The following is an 18,137-nucleotide window of genomic DNA, read 5'->3' as shown; positions in this document are numbered from 1 at the left end:
TGTGCAGGCCATCCGAGCTGCTGGTGACTGCAGCAGTGAAGTAGGTACTGGTTGAAGCAAGAGATACTGGCAGGAGAGGCCTGTTCCAAACACCTTATGTGCCACACAAAGAAGTCCTGGTTTTACATAGGGTAGAAATATAAGCGACTGAACAGCCAAAACTAAAAGAGATTCAGCAGGCAAATACGATTTAAAATCAAAATTTTAAAACCCTGATTCAAGCAGGAGAGGAAATATTAAAACTTCAAGGAGCTATTTATAAGACTCATCAATTTTCCACAATTCATTTTGTGTCTGCACGCCCACATAGTACCCCCTCGGGAACTTTGCCAATTATCACTTCTCACATTTGTTGTAAATTCTAAAATTCTCACCTCAACCCCATCAGTCACTCATGATTTCTATAAAAATCGTTAACGTCAGCAAGAAAATAGTAAAGTCTACTTCCAAGGCTTTTGTTGCTTTACAAAATGTTATGAAGTACCACAAATACATTAGCAAAACGGACTGAGGCCCCTTTATTCTTGCCTTGCTGTCTGTGAGATTTCCTACCAATTACATGAACATGAAATCTGAACTAGTTCTCCATTTTCATATGCAAGAATCAACATACTGGGGTACCCTAAACATATCAAGGACACAAAAAAACTTAGCTTTGTTACATCAAAGTGGCCTTGAAGCAATATTCCAGAGTACAAGTTCTTTATACTTACCATCTTTAGTACTGAGTTGCTGATTTCTGGACACTTAGAAAAGTATTTTGAACATGAAATAATGCCTGAAGATTAAGACACTGGGAATAATAATTGTAATAAACTGCAAGAGCAATAATAACAAGAGTTAACATTTCATACCAATTACAATGTGTCGGACACTCTTCTATTTGCTTTACATATAACCCTTAATACTCTCAGATCCCTGTAAGATAAATATTATCATTATCTTCATTTTACAGATAGGAAAATTGAGGTACAAAAAAGGCTAAGTGACTTGCCATGGCATAGAGCTAGTACAGTGGAGGGAGAATCTGAACCTAGATTAATACACATAGAGTTCTGGGCCCTCACCTACTATGCTCTATGTGTGTCTGATATAGAATATTCTCTAATTTTTCATAATAAAAAACTTGAATACTAACTTGTATTAATATTTTTGACAGTTATAACACAATCCCACAAATATAATCCTATTCAGACTTCATGTTTATAATCTTGCTGTCTCCTACCCTAAAAATAATCTCTTCCTCTCTGTCAATCTTAAAACAATCATTTGTTATACCTATACACTTTCTTAAGTATTTAGAGGGATAAAAAAATCATTGAGTGTCTAAAATAAATTGAATTATTCTGCTATATCTGACTACATTTTATGGTGTAAGTTAAGTACAGGACCAGTTAGTACCGGTTGTAATATAGGCAATCTAAGAAAGTTTCAGGATGTATCTCTTGTATTTAATTTTCGTCTTCATGCCAAGGGCTATTTGTACTGATTTGCACAAGTACTAAATCACTCTCTTGGGGTGATAACACCTAAAATGTCCTAGAGGTAATTCTGATGTACAAACCAGTACTGAGATTCCTTGGTTTTACACTTGGCCCCTGTCCTCCCGACATAATTAAGCGACAATATTACAAATACACAATTTATTTCACAAGCACAATTAGCCAGTCATGCCAAACAATATTCTATTTATTGACTTCAATATAGGGAATGCTAGTTGTTATAATCCAGCAAGTTCACTGTTCCAAAACTAAGCTAGAAAAACACTCACGTGTATCCTAGCAGAATCACACAAAGGTACTCATCATAACACTACATGCAATGCAAATAACGGATAACAACCCGATTGTTAAATCAACTATGGCACATTTATCACACACAGCATTTGAAAAAAAATGAGGTAGATCTACATGTTCTGAATGAGCTCTAAAACTAAGAGAAAACTGTGGCTTGCATAATACGCAAAAATATACTACTTTTGTAATATATATTTTCATAGATATACATGTATGTGCACATAAGTATATACACATGCATATGCAAATGAAAAATAAAGTAGAAAAGAATATATTCTGAAATCACTGGGAAAAGGTCTTCCTTACTTCTGGAGATGAGTCGTAGAACGAAGAATGGTGATCAGAGGAATTTTATCTTTATCTGAACTTGAATTTTTTATAGGTATTACTTGTGTAATTAAAAATAATTTTCTCAAATAATGTAAAGTGTTGCCAAAGGACACTCCTTTTTGTGGCTACGCGGCTTTCAAATGGACATTGCAAAAAGACTGCTATCGCACCATTATAAACAGCCTGCAAGATGCCAATTTTCACTTTCAAACTAAATTCACAGTTTAATCAAGGTCAAAAGAGTGTTCTGTTGGAATTTTTGAGAGTGGGGAAAAAAGAACAAATAAATTCTTCTGACACTGTTCTAGCATAAGAAAGAGAGTTTCATGGAGATTGTAAAATTGTCATTTAAATTGAGCTTTAAAAACTAAATTCAGTCTGTCCCTTCCAATTCCATAATAAGCAGACTCTTAAAATAAAATAAAATTGCTGAAACAAATTGGTGAACAAAAAAAAATAGAACCTCTCTAAAAATACAGGTTATTAATTTAGCAACCCCAAAATGTTCAAGTCTCAACTAATGGATGGACTGTGCTTATGAAAAACATGTGACTGCTGTAGAGACAGAGAATAGATAGAATAGAGTTTAAGATAAAAACTTAGAGGAAGAGCCATCTGAATATTAGGGGTTTTTGTTAGACCATGCCAAGGAGAAGGCTGTGTGCTTAAGAAGCTACAGTCAAATGCCAGGGCAATTACATAGCAAGAAACAACTCCCACAAAAGAACCACAGCAATAAAGAGGTGAGTGTAAAATGTCTCAAGAAGTAAGAGTTTTCAGAAATTCTAGTCTTGCTTTAAAAAAAAAAAAAAAAAAAAACTTCCTTTCGTTCATGTCATTATCTATTTTAATAACAAAATGGCTCCTCAATTTATACTGAAATATACTAGCCAATGTATTTTAACTCATCTGAAGTACTAGACTTTTTTCTTCTTCTAAAGCCTAACTCTGTCTGAAATTTTGACTGGGACTACAAGAAAGTGGTACAGAAGGAAGGAGGATGTTATTTGGACTGATGTAATTCGATTTCTTGAGTTAGAGAGTATTCTAACTCAGGTGTTCATTTTATTCTTTCAACTTATACTCACATTTCATGTATTATAGGCATGAAAGATTTCATGATTTTTAAATGTTTTAAACCAGAAGAATAACAGAAAGAGATGCCAGGACAAAAGTGAACATTGTTTACAATAAAACGCTTGCCTAGTCGCCTCCTAGTATTTCCAATGCTCTCACAGCATGGTCTCTTCCTCATTTCCTCCTCTGAAATACAGGTAACCTCAGCTACCACGGCTTCAAGGAATAAGTGATTCTGGACAGCTGTGTTCGTGATAGTTGAAAGATTAGCTATCTTAACTTAATTGAGTCATCCTGGATTAAATCCTTCATGTTTGATTAGAAGTAACTTAAGCATAATATAAAGTTTCCTGGCTACCTCAAAGCCTTTTATTACAGGCACTACTCCAATATTCTCAGGGCCTCTGAACGGTGGTAGCTGAAGGTCTGCTTCTGCACCAAAAGCTCCAGATTAGGACAGTGCTTTTGGCTGGTATAGTTCTCCTATTTTGTCTCTTAGTCAACCATACAACATTATATGTGTGCGCGTCTAACTGGCTCACTCTAACCTGCTGAGAAAACAATATAGTAGGTAGTTTCGCACACTACACAGTTTCCCTTAAACTTCAACACCTGAATGTTTATGAGTCCTACACTAACGCTAATGTAGAGTTCTAGAACCACTCTCTTTTGAGGGTCCCACTGCCACGGTTCCTCTGCTTCTCTTTCATCTGCTTCATTCTTTCCCAAGTGTTTTTTAACAAGCACCTTCAAAATACTGACAATCAGCTTTGTGCTGAAAGCACTTGTCTGTATAAAAAGCACAATTTTTCAAAAGTAAAATAGTACACAGACAGCAAACAAGATGATGTTTTGATTTATAGCATTCAGTCCTCTAAATTTACCAAGGTTTCCAAATCTCAATTTATAACTACATTCCCCAGCTTCTAACTTAAGAGATACATTTAGTTTGGTCTCTCATTTCTTAAAGAACCAAAACAGTTTTGCATCTCTGAACATAAAAAAAGGGTATGCTGTAACAACTTATTTCCAATTAGTTTATATAGGAGACTTTAGAAGAGGGATTCTAAATGTATCAAGCATATTTACTAAAAATCAAATATGCAATGAAGTGTAAGAGGAATTACAGGGAAATGAGAGGGGAAAAAATATTATGTAATAAGTCTACTCACTAGAACTAAAAAAAAATCTAGTCCCAGGAAGTGAAAGGAGAAAGAGCATCATAGACAATCTATCTTTAAACATTTAAGGAAGGCTAACGAGGCAATTCACAAACAGAATAACAACAACAATAATAGCAGCTAACACTGATACTGAGCTCACTATATAATACCCTGTTGTGGAGGCTTTCCATTTATTAGCTGATTTAATCAAACACCCTCCATGGAACTGGTATTATAATTATCACCCCTTGATTTTTGATGAGGAAACAGAGATACAGATAAGTTAAATAATTCTGCTCCAGGTCACACAGCTTGTAAATGGAAGAGCTAGAAGACAAACCCAGGCAACCTGGCTCCAGAAGTCACTACTACATGCTGCTTCTCATAATACTCAAAATGGGTTCATAATAACATTTGTGGTGGGGTTCAAGTGTCATAAACTAATTTTTAAAGATGTAGAAACTAAGAGTACTTAATGAGCCCCTGACCTACCCACTGGACAATATTCTAGGGAGTCATCAGGAACAATAACTCGTGGGTGTGACAAAACTGTCTAAATGAAACCGATTTTATTTCAGAAAAAAAAAACAGCAAATGGACTGTTAGAAATAGCATATCAATTGCCAATCAGAGATCTTTAGTTTCAGAGTTCAATAATATACTGACATGATAAAGTGATGTGGCTGAGCTCCATAACCTGCTGGAAATGTATGCCACATTTTCCTTTATCATAAACTGTGCTTAATGTTGTCTTATTCAACATTTGCAAAATTTTCAAAACCCACTGGCTTTCCCTAATGCAGGGACCCTCTCATCCATAATATGTGTGGAACATACTACAGCCTACGGACCTTGGCTGTGCACTTCCAGAAAAGACTAAACATACAGACGTCTAAACTACAATCACCTGAAAGGCCTTCTGAGATTAGATTATCACATTCTGGCAAACCACTTCCCCAAACCTGCAGTTTTATGAAGCTTAAACAGAGTTAATAAAACCTTTGCTGAATCATCAATATCAATTATTTCTGTTTTTGCTTTTAGTTAAATTATCATTTACATACTATAAAATTCACCCTTTACTGTTCAGTTCTGCCAGTGTTCTATGCAACACTCAGACCGTTGTGGAATCACCCAAAAACAACATACAGAAGTGTTCCACTGACCAAAACGATTCCAAGCCACTCTACAGTCAAGCTTTCCCTCACCCCAGCTCACAGAAACTGCTGATCTGTTTTCTGTCCCTATAATCTTGCCTTTTCCTTTACAGATGCAAATGTACAGTCTGTATGCTTACCAGTCTGGCTTCTTTCACTTAGCACAATACATTTTAGATTCAACCATCTGACACATGGTAATTAGTACATTTATTTTTATTGCTGAGCAGTATTCCACTGTATAGATGTATCACAGTTTATTCATTCACCAGTTGAGAGAAATTTAAATGGTTCCCATTTGGGGCAATTGAAAAAATAAAAAAAGCTGCTATGAAAGTAAAGGTTTTATACGAACATTAGTTTTTGTTTCATTTGGGTAAAGGCCAGGAGTGGGTTATGTGATACAGCGTGTGCGTGTGAGAGGCAGTGGCTCCATGTCCTCATCAGCACTTGGTATAGTCAGTTTCCTTTTAACCATTCTAAAAGGAGTGTAGAGGTATCTCATGGTTTAATTTATATTTCCCTAATGACTGACAAAATGGACTGGGCTTATTTGCCATCTATATATTTTCTTAAGTGAACTATCAGTTCTGCACATTTTTAATTAGTGTCTTTTCTTATTATTGAGTTCTTTATATATTAAGGATAAAAGTCCTTTATCAGATATATGATTAGCAAATATTTTCTACCAGTTTATGGCTCCTCTTTTTATCTTTTTTTTTTTTTTTAAGTGTTTGCTGTTGGGTTTTCATTTGGCTGGTTGTGTTCCTCTTTTCAACTTAAGAGTGTCTTTCAAAGAGAAGATTTTAATGGAAATTCAATTTATTTTTATTTTGTTTAAATGGATCGTGCTTTTGGTAGCATACCTAAAAAATCTTTGCCTAACTCAAGTCACAAATATTTTCTCCTAATGTTTTCTTATAGTAGTTTGTAGTTTTACATTTAAATCTATGATTCATTTTAATTTCTGTATATTGTGCAATTACTTTTTTACATCTCTTTTTAATTTTTCAATTACAATTGACATTCAATATTATATTGAATATTATATTGAATGTCAATTGTAATTGAAAAATTAAAAAGATTTTTAAAAGAAAATAAAAAGTTTCAGATGTTATACATCTTTTTATTTTTGTTGCTTGATTCAATGTTCCAGCCCTGATCACAGTATTTACTTGACAAATGTTCTCTGAGCACCTGTATCTGCACTAAGGATCAGAGAGTAAGAGGACGCAGACTAATACAGGAAATGGCGACACACTTAACTCACTAAAATTCAAGGTGTTGTGTAGAAACAAAGTCCAAGCACAATGGCAGAAGAGACTCAGCAGCTAACGGCTAGGAGGGGTGGTATTTACACTGAGCAACAGTTCACTGGGCAGAGAATAACATTCTAGGAAGAGGAGACACAAGCAATATACAAAGATGTGAAAGAATAAGGCTTGTTCAGAAAACGGGGGTGGAGGGGTTTCTTCTTGACCACTCTGTATTCATGGCAGACACTTCCACATGCTAGCATTTTTTGGCAGGATGTTTTAGGGGATTAAAAACCCACTAAACATGTAAGCAACAAAATTTAATCCAGTCACTACTACAGTATAATGGCCTTCAGTACAGTGTGCTCAGAATAAGCTGCCAAGCCCCAGCCAAGCAGAAGTCACTCTTGGTCCACCCACAACTGACTCCACGCCAACCTAGCAGGCCAACAGAGCTCAGCACCCCCAAAAGAGCCTGCCTCCCCTACAAGGCCTTCACTTGCCCTCCATCACACCGATCTCTCACCACAAAGAAACCCAGCAACAGCACCCAATCAGCTTGAACTGCTTGCCCACCTTCCCAGAATTTGTTCAGCTCAGTTAGCACAGGTCACCCATGTCACCAGCACCACTAATCGGCTCTAACTTCCCAGCCGCCTCCCCCTAACCCTTAGAGACCTGTCCCCAGTGCCCACTGGAACTTAAGAATCATCAGCAAGTCCTTACGTCCTCTACCAGCCTCTTAAAGGACTGCTTCTTGTCCTAACCTGACTGGCCGCCTTTGAGGATGGGACTTCTGCAGGCCCTGGAAACTGAGGCCCCTGCTCCATTCACGCACACCCTTCATTCTGCAGGATCTGCATAGAGATGGGGCCACTATTCTCATTGTCCACAGTTTCGCTTTTCCATTCTTAGACTGATAAGAAGGTTCAACAGGTAGAAGAGCCCAATCCTTCAAAGTAAAAGTTCCCCATAACCTTTTCAACTAAAGGATTCATCCCATCTCAATGTTGCGAACAGCATTTTTTTATCTACCTAATTTTTTAAATGAAATATTTGCCATATAGCCCATAGATAGAATGCAGGATAAAACCTGTTTTGAGAATTCTGCATTTATTAGCCTTTTTGAAAAAGATATTGGTGAGCTACCTTTTCAGAAATTAAGGATAAAGGATAATGAACCTTAAGTCAACTGTTGTTTGAATAAAACTGTATCTATATTCATAACAGCAAAGCTTTACATTTGTTATCTGGAGAACAAACACTTTATTTAACTGAAACACTAATATTTTCTTCTATCATATCCTTAACTTTGAAGAAAACCTACCCCACCTGCCCCACACCCCAAATCACACACCTATAGCTTCTAGCCTGAGGGAGTAGTCCAATGACTGGCAGCTTGCTAAAGAATCGCAGATTCTTAAGAGCTGAAGGAGACCCCAGAAGTCATCTGATCCTGTCTATCACTTATATTTGCAAAGATACATCTTTCCTCAACTCCCACTCTGGCTACAAGCCCTTAATGGCAAGGTCTTCCTCTCTCTACTCCTAGGAACTCAAACACAATGTCCTTGATACAAAAGGCACTCGATAAAAGTTGCTATAAAATTAACAAGTAATTCTGAGTTATCATTCTTTCTGACTCTTGTAGCATCTGACAAAGAGTACATTCTTCTCCTCTGGCTCTCCTTCCTCCCTCCGCAACCTAAATATCAAGCATCTTCTCTCAATAATCTCCATAATCCTAAAAGCTTCAAGGAGAATGTGAGATATTGCTACTCCACTGGACTTAAAGTAACAGACCTGGGTCCAATCCCAAAACCCTGTTAGTTTTGTAAACTGTGGGAAAAATAACGAAATCTGTTAAGCCTATTTTCTGATCTTTAAATTTTAAGATTTAGTGTTAATTATATTTTATAATTTTTTCTATTTAACTAAATCTTAATGTTTCTGATATTAAGGCCTACCCAAAAAATCAGAACCTAAAAGAACACTACAGCTAACATAGCTATTTCTAGTTAAGGAAAATCAGTACGTTTTAATTACCTTAAAGAAAAATTTTTAAAAGAGAAACTTTAAAAAATCAGAAATATTAACCTTTTGTTATGTTGTACCATGGGCACAGGAATAATGGTCTTTTCATCCCACAAGAAGCATAAGACATTTTGATACAATGCCTTCCAGGAATTGTAAGTCACCAAAACGGCTTAGCTTAATACAATCATAAATTTTTAAAGATGACAAGATGGATGGATTGTATGTATGTCCATCATGTAATCCTTCATATAAATATTTCTTTTCACTGAGCTTTGTAGAGTTTGTGTGTGGCATAGAGTTTACTGTGAGACTTGCTGATAAGAATCTGGAACACAGTTATTAAATGCTTCCTATCAACAGGAAACTCTTGACTCAGACCAGCCCCCTTTCCCACAAGACCTAATTTCTGGAGCTCTCCACACAGTACAATTTATGTTTACTCTAGAACTATAAGAGGAATACCTAGCCCACAACAAGGGGACATTTTTTAAATGTCCACCAGTGTAGAATAAGAGTGTGTTGGAAGAGTCCTTTATATGTGTGACGAACTGGAGGTGATTAGATTTGAGCTGAATATCTATATGGTCACTGTAAGAGGAATAAGGGGCCAAAGAATATCATCTCCTAAATCAAGACAGTCAAGTAAAAGACTTGCAGTGAGCATGTGCTAGTTCTGGCACACAATCTCAACCAATCAATCTTCTCACCTGTAATAACAGTATTCTGATTTTTATTTGGAGACCCACTCCTCTCCAACACTCACACTTCCAATGAAGCTGCCACCAACACATGCATCTAAAGGAATGCCCATATCACAGTCCCCAGAGAATGAATTCAGTGGCAGATGACCTAAACTACTCTAATCCAAATAAATCTTAGAATACAACACAAACATTTATACAGGCCTAAAATATTTCCAAAATAAAAATGATTACTTCTTCAAGTCACAAGCAGATGAGGATACCATCATAGAGTATTTAACAAATAGAGAAACTCTACGCTTCAAACTAATTTAATGTACAATTTAAAAGACAAAAATATTAGAACACAAATAGTAAACTAAGTATGACTTTTATAGCTACATATCTTACATCATAATTAAGACAAACTAATCTTTCAACATAAATATGACTACAAAGTGTAACTAATTTTCAGACACGATTAATGGAAACAAAAGAACAGACACAGGAGGAATGTGTTGTAACTTCTTCATGTGCAACAATCAAGGCCAAAACACTATCGGTTGAGATGAATGCATTTATAAGCTCCATGCCAATATAAAATTTAAAATGACCTTACTGAAAAACATTTAACGTTTAATTTTGTGTGGTATTAAATCCACAAGTGAAATATATGAAAATACAGGGGGAAAGCTCTTAATTTTCACATTACTATAAGAAAATTAAAGAAAGTATGAGTGATTCCTTCATGGCAGCATTATATGCCAAAAACATCCTCAAGTTTAGAGTCAGCAAATTGGATTTGAATTTTCACTCCTTGGTATCTCTGATTCCTTAAATTAAGTCTCATCTTCCATAAGTCTATCACCTCATCTATAAAGTGCTGTCAAAGTAATATTTTGATTCATCCAATTGAATGATTATGCAGAAAAATCAGACTGAGCAGTTTCAAACAAATATATGGAAAGTTAGTAAAGACTGTTCCAAACATTTTCACTAAGTGACAGAGCACTGAGAACCTGCTCTGTTGTATCTTTCATGAACAGCTAAAAAAGTAACATTTTGAGAAAATTAGTAGAGCTAATAAAAGTTTTCCTTATGACCTGAAAACATGAAGTTTGCAATGGAAAACTTTGCTGCAGTCCAAACCCAAGAAAACGTCCATATCAAAATCACAAGTGAGGACAATGTTAACTTGTTTATTTGATCTCAATGGCACTGCTAACGTAGAAGCATCCCACAAAGACCCAGAGTCAATTGGACTCATTGTTCAAGTAGGCTGGACAAAACAAGGAGTTAACTGTGGCTCAGAAACTGGTTTCATCATCCTGAAACGTTCTGGCTCACAGTCTATGAGTCAAAAACAATAAACCAAAAAGCTCTAACAACCCAAACTGCCTATCCAGGTTATTCACCGGATTTGGTACTCAATGACTTTTGGCCAATGCCAAAAACTGATTCTAACATCAAAGGATAAAAATTTATAACCAGTGAATATATTCAAACCCTAAAGGTGTAACAAGACCTTGGGGTACAATGGCAGCATTGTTGGAGTAACTCACCATTTAAAAGCCAGATTCATTTCAACTTGAGCCTGGCAAGTGTATTTATAAAGAAGTCTTACTCAGACCATAAACACTGTATGTAACAAGGCAGAAATGATATGCACGTGTGTGTACTAAAATAAATAGGAATGTCTTGCCAAAATACTTGAGACTGAGTTTGGTCTTAACCCTTCATATCCAGTAGGTAATATCCTAAGTTAGATGACTAATGGTAAGAAAAACTGACAAACTGAAAAAACACAACATTTGGTCTATCTTTTCACTTTAGTATTGTGACTATAGGAATCCAAGAGTAATTATGTACAGAACAATATCCTCTGAGCACTTCGTGGCTGCCCTGGCCTCAGCTTACTATTAGTAATTACTACATGCCACCTACCAATCCCCAAAGACTAGGAACACCTCTTCGCTAAAAGAAAATTAAAAGCCTTCCTAGACTAGAGATAAATCAGAAAGTATTTGATTTTAAAACCAAACTACCGCCACATAGCTAAAGAAAATCCCTGATTTATATGCCATCCTAAAAAAAGGTGACCTAATTAAAAAATATAAACTATCACTCAGCCTAGACTCTAGAAGCATCTAGACTGTGACAACGGATAACTCTTGCTCAAAATGCTTTAGGTCAAGTACCTATTTTGATGGATTTCTATGTTCTCTGAGATTCTAAAGCCTTGGATGGAGCGAATATAAAATGTTTACCTAACAAAAATCCTGCTGCTTGTTACCTTGTCAGAGCAGTATATAAAAGACCATGAAAAGGAATATTTAGTTTATTCCAGAGAAATAACTTTATTTTTTTAATTTATTTGTTATATTTTTTAGGTGAGGCAACCTTTGGTTGACCTCACAGATTGCAAGGACCTTGTCAGCTTACAATCTTTTATTTTTTATTTTTTACACCTATAGCACCTGGTCTTCCTAGGTGGTCTCCCATCCAAGTACTAACCAGGCCCAACGCTGCTTAGCTTCCAAGATCAGACAAGATCGGGTTTGTACAGGGTGGCGTGGCCGTAGACGAGAAATAACTTTAAAAACAACATTTCTTCCAGATATCATTCTTCTGTTATTTAATTATCTTTTATATAATCTAGGGGAGAGTGAATGCTGAATTACCCAAAAGGAAGATGATGACACATTGTAGAAAAGAAAAAACCTCATCTACCCTCTTAGGTTCAGGGACTGGAGCATATGAATCAAACTGATAAATGACAGATTAACAGAAGAAAAAGGTTATTTACACATAAAACACATGTACACACTAAAAAATTCCATAATGAGTAACTCAAGGGGATGGGGAGCATGCAGGGCTTACATATCATTTTAAGAAAAGGTGACAAAGTATGAAGAGGCTAAATAAAGTAAAAGGAGTTTGGAACTTCTATGGAGAAGGGTTTGGGAGGACTTGTGAGAAGGTGTCTAGGATATACATGGTAAATAAGGGTTGTTTAGTAGGGTTTGTTATGCAGATAAGTCGTTCTCTTCCAGGTATGAGAAAGGTAAGAACTTTTATAAATGATTATTTATGTCCTGCTTTTAGACAGAAAGTAAGAGAGCTAATTACCTTTGGCTCAAAGCAATCTTTATACCAAGTGGCATATTTTGGAGTAGCATACTCCAGCGATATGTTTAGGAAGACAACAAAAGAGGGGTACCAAAAATTAGAAGAACGCTTTTTTCTTTAAGATTGCTATTTTATGTACTATTGAAATGCATGGGTAACAATGAGAATTCCACTGGCCTTCTTTTCTTGAGTTTGCATTTCAGCACTGTCATTTTTCATTCTGCAGGGCAAGCGCTTTACATTTTTAAAGAACTTAATCGGCCCCTGGTGGGCCCTCTATCTCTGTACTCTCATTTTGTGCCTTTAAATATATTTACCTAAATATACCATAAGTAGTTTCACATCACTAAAGTCATAACTACGAAATTATTATTGCAAAGGACATGTTGCTAGAACCAGACTGTGTAAGTAGAAATTTGTAAATTTAAGAGACCACACACTATATCTTCTGGTCAACTCTTTTAAACCAGGCAAACAACATTCTTTTCACAGCTCATGAAGGAAAGAGAAGTTTTCTACCCTTAAAAGGAGCAGGATATTACTCTGCCTGAACAAAGGGGGAAAAAAATCATGTAGAAAGACATGCTGGCTAATTGCCGCCCTCTGGTTGGCAAGACGCCACCTTCAACTGGAAAACCATCTGACCGAGACACTCATTTACAAATGTCTTTATCTGCAATCCATTTTAATGTTGTATACATCGCTAACTTAAGGACAGAATAAATTTTAAGAAAATAATGAAAAATGTCATACATCTCAAAACTAAAACAATATCGAAGGAGCATTTATGTAAAAGAAAATAATACCAAGAACGGAAAGATATGGCTACAATACTGAAAAAAGAAATGTTTGAACATAAACTTACAACTTGACTATGGAAATGCAAACTCACATTTATGATCTAATGTCAAACCGTCATGCCACCCTAATTCTGAATTCTTTCCCTCCTATTTTACAATTCTGCTTAGTGAAGAAAAAGACTGAGTATCAAGCAGGTGCAACTGAACATAGCCTGCAAACACAAAGGCCTCAGTTCAAAAGAAGGTTTTAGTTTAAGGGTCAGATTTTATAATGGAAAAGAGATAATAACTACCTTAAAGGAAGACTTAATCATGACTTCCCCAATAAGGGGTGTGTGTAAGTGTGTGTGCGTGTGAGTGTGTGTGAGTGTGTGTGAGTGTGTATGTTCACTCAATTAAAGTAATTAATTTTAGTGCTATTTTAGTAGAGTCTTACAACTAAAAAATTTAGAAGTACCAATACCCTTCCATCTGCCGTTTTGAATACAAAGAGGCTTTTCTTCATGTAATAAAAGCCTTATTGTTAAAAAGAATTCTATGCTCTTTCAAAAAGAATAAACAATAAACCAAATAAAGGCATATAGAATCAAACAATTTCCAATGTATAATAAATAAGCAGTTTACTCCAGAACCTAAGTCTGTTAAGGTGGTGACCTAAGACTCCCACAAATACCAAAGAGGACAACGAGAGATGAGAAAAGCCTCCCTCCCCCACCCCCCGCACACCCTTACAGCTCTCACTGGCAGTGCTGTCCATTTAGCGATTCACATTTTTTACCCTGTTGTTTCCAAGTATTATTTAAATATTACTTTTTATACTCTACTTTTAAAAAGAAAAAAAGAATTCTTGATAGAAAGTAACAACAGTATACCTCTATGAATGCTTCAGCTCTGCCTTGAAGTCGTTAATAAACATAAATATAATGTAATCCAAAATCCGCAAGAATTTATATTGAAAGTGGTGGTATCAGTGCTAAGACCATGGGTAGGTTTTTTCCTTCTTTCTACGTTTCTGAATTTCCTACATTTGACTATAAATATATATTTTATAATCAGAATACATACTTTATTTTTTATAATCATAATAATAATTTAACAATTAAGTAAGACAGACCATGTTGATTAAGTATATGGGCTCTGGCTGACTGCCTGGACTTGAATGACAGCTCCTGAAATTCTCTAACTATCACCTACAAAAACAATATAAGAATACCTACTACCTCATACGACTGTCGCGAGGATGGCGCAAGATAATATATGCAGAAGTGCTTTGCAACATGTTTTGCAAAGTGGAAGACCTTGATAAATATTAGCTAATAGCCATACTACTATAATTGTAGGCTTATCACTCGAATATGTCCGAATATTTCTCAAAGTTAGAAATTTGGAGTTAGAGCTTTTGTTGCTCCAGCTGAAGGTCTTAAGTTTATGATACTGTTTTCATAGAAAATTCTTCAAAAAAGGGGGAAATAATAAAATATATACTAGAAACAAAGCCTGTCCTCCTTTTGCCAACAACCAAACGTGAAACAGACTGAGATAGCACCTGAGCATCTGCTCTCCCTTCTCCTATGTCACCTCCCAAACGCTTAACAGGACTATGTTCTCGGAGAGCTCTAGAAAACCAATGCGGGCTGTTTATATGCATAAAAATGTTCATACAGTTTATATGGAAAGTACTGTATACTAGAATTTCTGTTTAGGACAACCAACAGGGGCAGGGGGCTACCTTAAGGAATGGTGGACATAAATTGATTTTCATTTAATTGTATGGACTTGACCACCTAAAAAGCTATAATGCAAAGTTCTTATTGGGATTTAAAGACAAATAGTATTCTGTTTTCGAAGCTTTCTACTTAATAACCACACATAAGGTAATATAAATTTCACTCTGAATTCTTATTTGTGAATCTCTCCATTAATAAAAATAGTAATAGCAACAGGAGAAGCAATGTGCATTAAGTACTTATTAAACACTGGACACTACTGTAAGCATTACATATAACAGTTTATTTACCCTATGCAATAATCCTTTGAGGTACATACTTTCAGGATTCCTAGGTACAGCTGAGGAAACTGAAGCACAGAGAGGGGAAGTGGTGAATTCAATAACTGAAACCCAGACAATATCTCTTGCTTTTAACCACTGCGCCGGTCTCAGCTTAGTGGCTGCAGTATAACCACTTCCTATTAGCAGGACCACTTCTTCTGTGGTACCTGAAGCACCTGACACCTATATCTTGAACATATCACAGGACAAAAAGGGGGTTATCGTGCGTTTCTGTTAATTAAAAGATTCCTTTCCCACAGAGAACCATGACAGTTATCTAACCCTTTCCTTCACTCGATCTGCACAGTGGCTTAAGAGAATACTGTGAGCCACAGTATAGTATTCCTAGTAGTTATTCATTTTTTTCTGAAAAGGAGTTTTATAATTAACCTAAGTGCTTAGAAGACTTATAATAGCATTGAAAATGAACAGGTAAAATGTCTCCCTCCTAATCCCTCATTCTAACTGGAGCCATCACCATTTCTGTCCCTGGTTCTCACACTTCTCTAATCCTCAACCTGCACTCCTGCAGAGTCAAGTTTTGAAAACAAAAAACTGATCCTATTATTGCCCTGTTGAAAGCCCTTTGTTTTTGGGGCTTGTGATCTGTCCCCATGAAAATATAATGGTAAATATGGACCATGGCCCAAAAATGTGCCCACAAATTTTGTATACAGTCAAACAAAGATCACCATTTAATGCCTTAAAATTCTAAACATAAGTAAAGAAATTACATTTTAATTTCATAAAGGAATTAAAGATTTCTCTAAGCGGTCCATAAGTATTTGCTAATGGTAAGAAAAGTTTATTTTAACAAAAAAAAAAAACCATACGCCAACATATAGACTACATGTCAAAAATTTTAAAAAGGAATTTACAAACTTCAGAATGGTAAACTTTCCCATAACTAAATGCTTCATTTCATTTGAGCCTGTGTCACCGAGGCAGTCTCTGCGAACATCACTGGCATATGCACGTGTGAACTTTTAAGGCGCCATCCTCCATCAGCCTCACAGAAAAACAGAACTGCACAAACATGCCAGAAACCAAAACTCAAACTAACTGCCGCCTACCTTCTACCAAACAACAAACCAGAGACAGACAGATCTGGTAGTAGGGCATGCAGTAAGTGGAATCTAATCCCACGTGTCTCAAAGGAGCACAGCAGGTAACAGGAGCAGAGCAGGCCTCTTGTAAGAGGAGAAGGGTGGGACTACTGCAAACCATCGAAAAGGGGCACCGCCCCGGTCCAGAGAAGAGCCTTGGTGAAAGAATGCGGACGCAGGGCGGCCAGATAGCCTCATTTCTTTTCAGAATACAGGGACAGGGATTTTTATGTGAACTTTGCCAAGTTGCCAAGCATTGTGAGGCACATGAACACAACCGCAGGTGCGATCTGGCCCACACCCACCAGTTTGCACCTCATGATAGTATAGATCTTAATTATTCATTTGACAGACAGGTACTGGTGCCAACCCTGTGCCCACACTCTGCCAGGCATGGGGACAAACAGTGAAGACGTCTCAGTCTGTGTCCTCATCCAGTGCAGGAAAAGCACAGACATCGTGCCACTATGGTCACCACAATGACAGAGCCAGGTAGAGGCCAGGAAGGATGTCCAGTCAGCACAAAAAGAGTGTAAGAAGTCAGGTAAGTTTCCCCCTGGGGGGTTATCTGGGATGAGTCCTAGAAGGACTGAGCCAAACAGAAAGGAAAGGGCAAGAGGACAGGCTGCAGCTGGGAGAACAATAATGCAAACTGTGAGGCCAGAGAGATGAGGCTGGAAGGTGCCCTGCTGGGTCCAAGACTAGGACAGGATAAAGAAGACAGTAGAGAGGGGGAGAGAGGAGAAGAGGGAGGGGAAGGGAGTGCAGGAGAGAGGAAAGGAGAGGAGAGGACCAACTGAAATTCAGGGAAGAAGAATGGGCTGAACACAAATGCAGGTAGCAGATACAACCATGAGAATGGATTATATATCAGTGTGGAAAAGGCAGCAAGCTCAACAAATGCATTCATAATATTAATAATATTGTAGTAAAGTATTCTCCTTACTAATATGTTAAAAGTAAAAAAATGGAAAGTCATAAACCAAAAAATAAAATTGTATTAATCAATATCCTACACTAATTGCTACACACTTCCTTTCCATCTAGAAATACCCAATGACATTCTTCTCCACAATCTTCATTCTATTTATTTTTCCCTTGATCCTAACTTTTCTCTACTTAGAATTCTCCATTTTGGCACACCTATCATAAGCCGCCTCAAGCATTATGTGAAATGAAATGGAGCATAAAAAACTGGTTTTTTCTCAGTTTAAAAAGCCAAACCCATCTTTCTACAAAATACACAATTTCTGTGTCAACTGTTTCAGCCTTTCACACAGCACAGGCCAGAAAATGAGATGCCCTCTATTCTTTTCAACCAGAAAACCCACACTCTAGGAGGGCCTTGGCTCTGCACAGGGTATGACCTTTCTTAACTGCTTTAGTTAACTAAATGCTCCAATAAAAGTAAAGAGCTATTCTGTGCATCAAAGGACATTATTGAGAAAGTGAAAAGAATCTACAGAATGGGAAAAGTATCTGCAAATCATTTATCTGATGTGGGTCTACTATCCAAAATATATAAAGAACTCTTACAACGCAACAAAAAGACAAAC

General features: G+C 36.6%; 1 protein-coding gene and 1 pseudogene across 3 annotated transcripts in view; both read right to left on the bottom strand.

Annotated features, from left to right (window-relative positions):
• The window catches only part of SRPK2 (SRSF protein kinase 2), a 189,423-nt gene that overhangs the window by 136,839 nt on the left and 34,447 nt on the right, over positions 1-18,137 (bottom strand). The gene's annotated exons all lie outside the window — the stretch shown is intronic.
• LOC112473618 lies at positions 11,962-12,080 on the bottom strand (annotated as a pseudogene).

This window comes from Pteropus alecto, unplaced genomic scaffold (genome assembly GCF_000325575.1).
Source record: "Pteropus alecto unplaced genomic scaffold, ASM32557v1 scaffold109, whole genome shotgun sequence".
Taxonomy (NCBI): domain Eukaryota; kingdom Metazoa; phylum Chordata; class Mammalia; order Chiroptera; family Pteropodidae; genus Pteropus; species Pteropus alecto.
The sequence above is the reverse complement of the archived record's forward strand: the minus strand, read 5'-3'. Positions and strand labels throughout refer to the sequence as shown.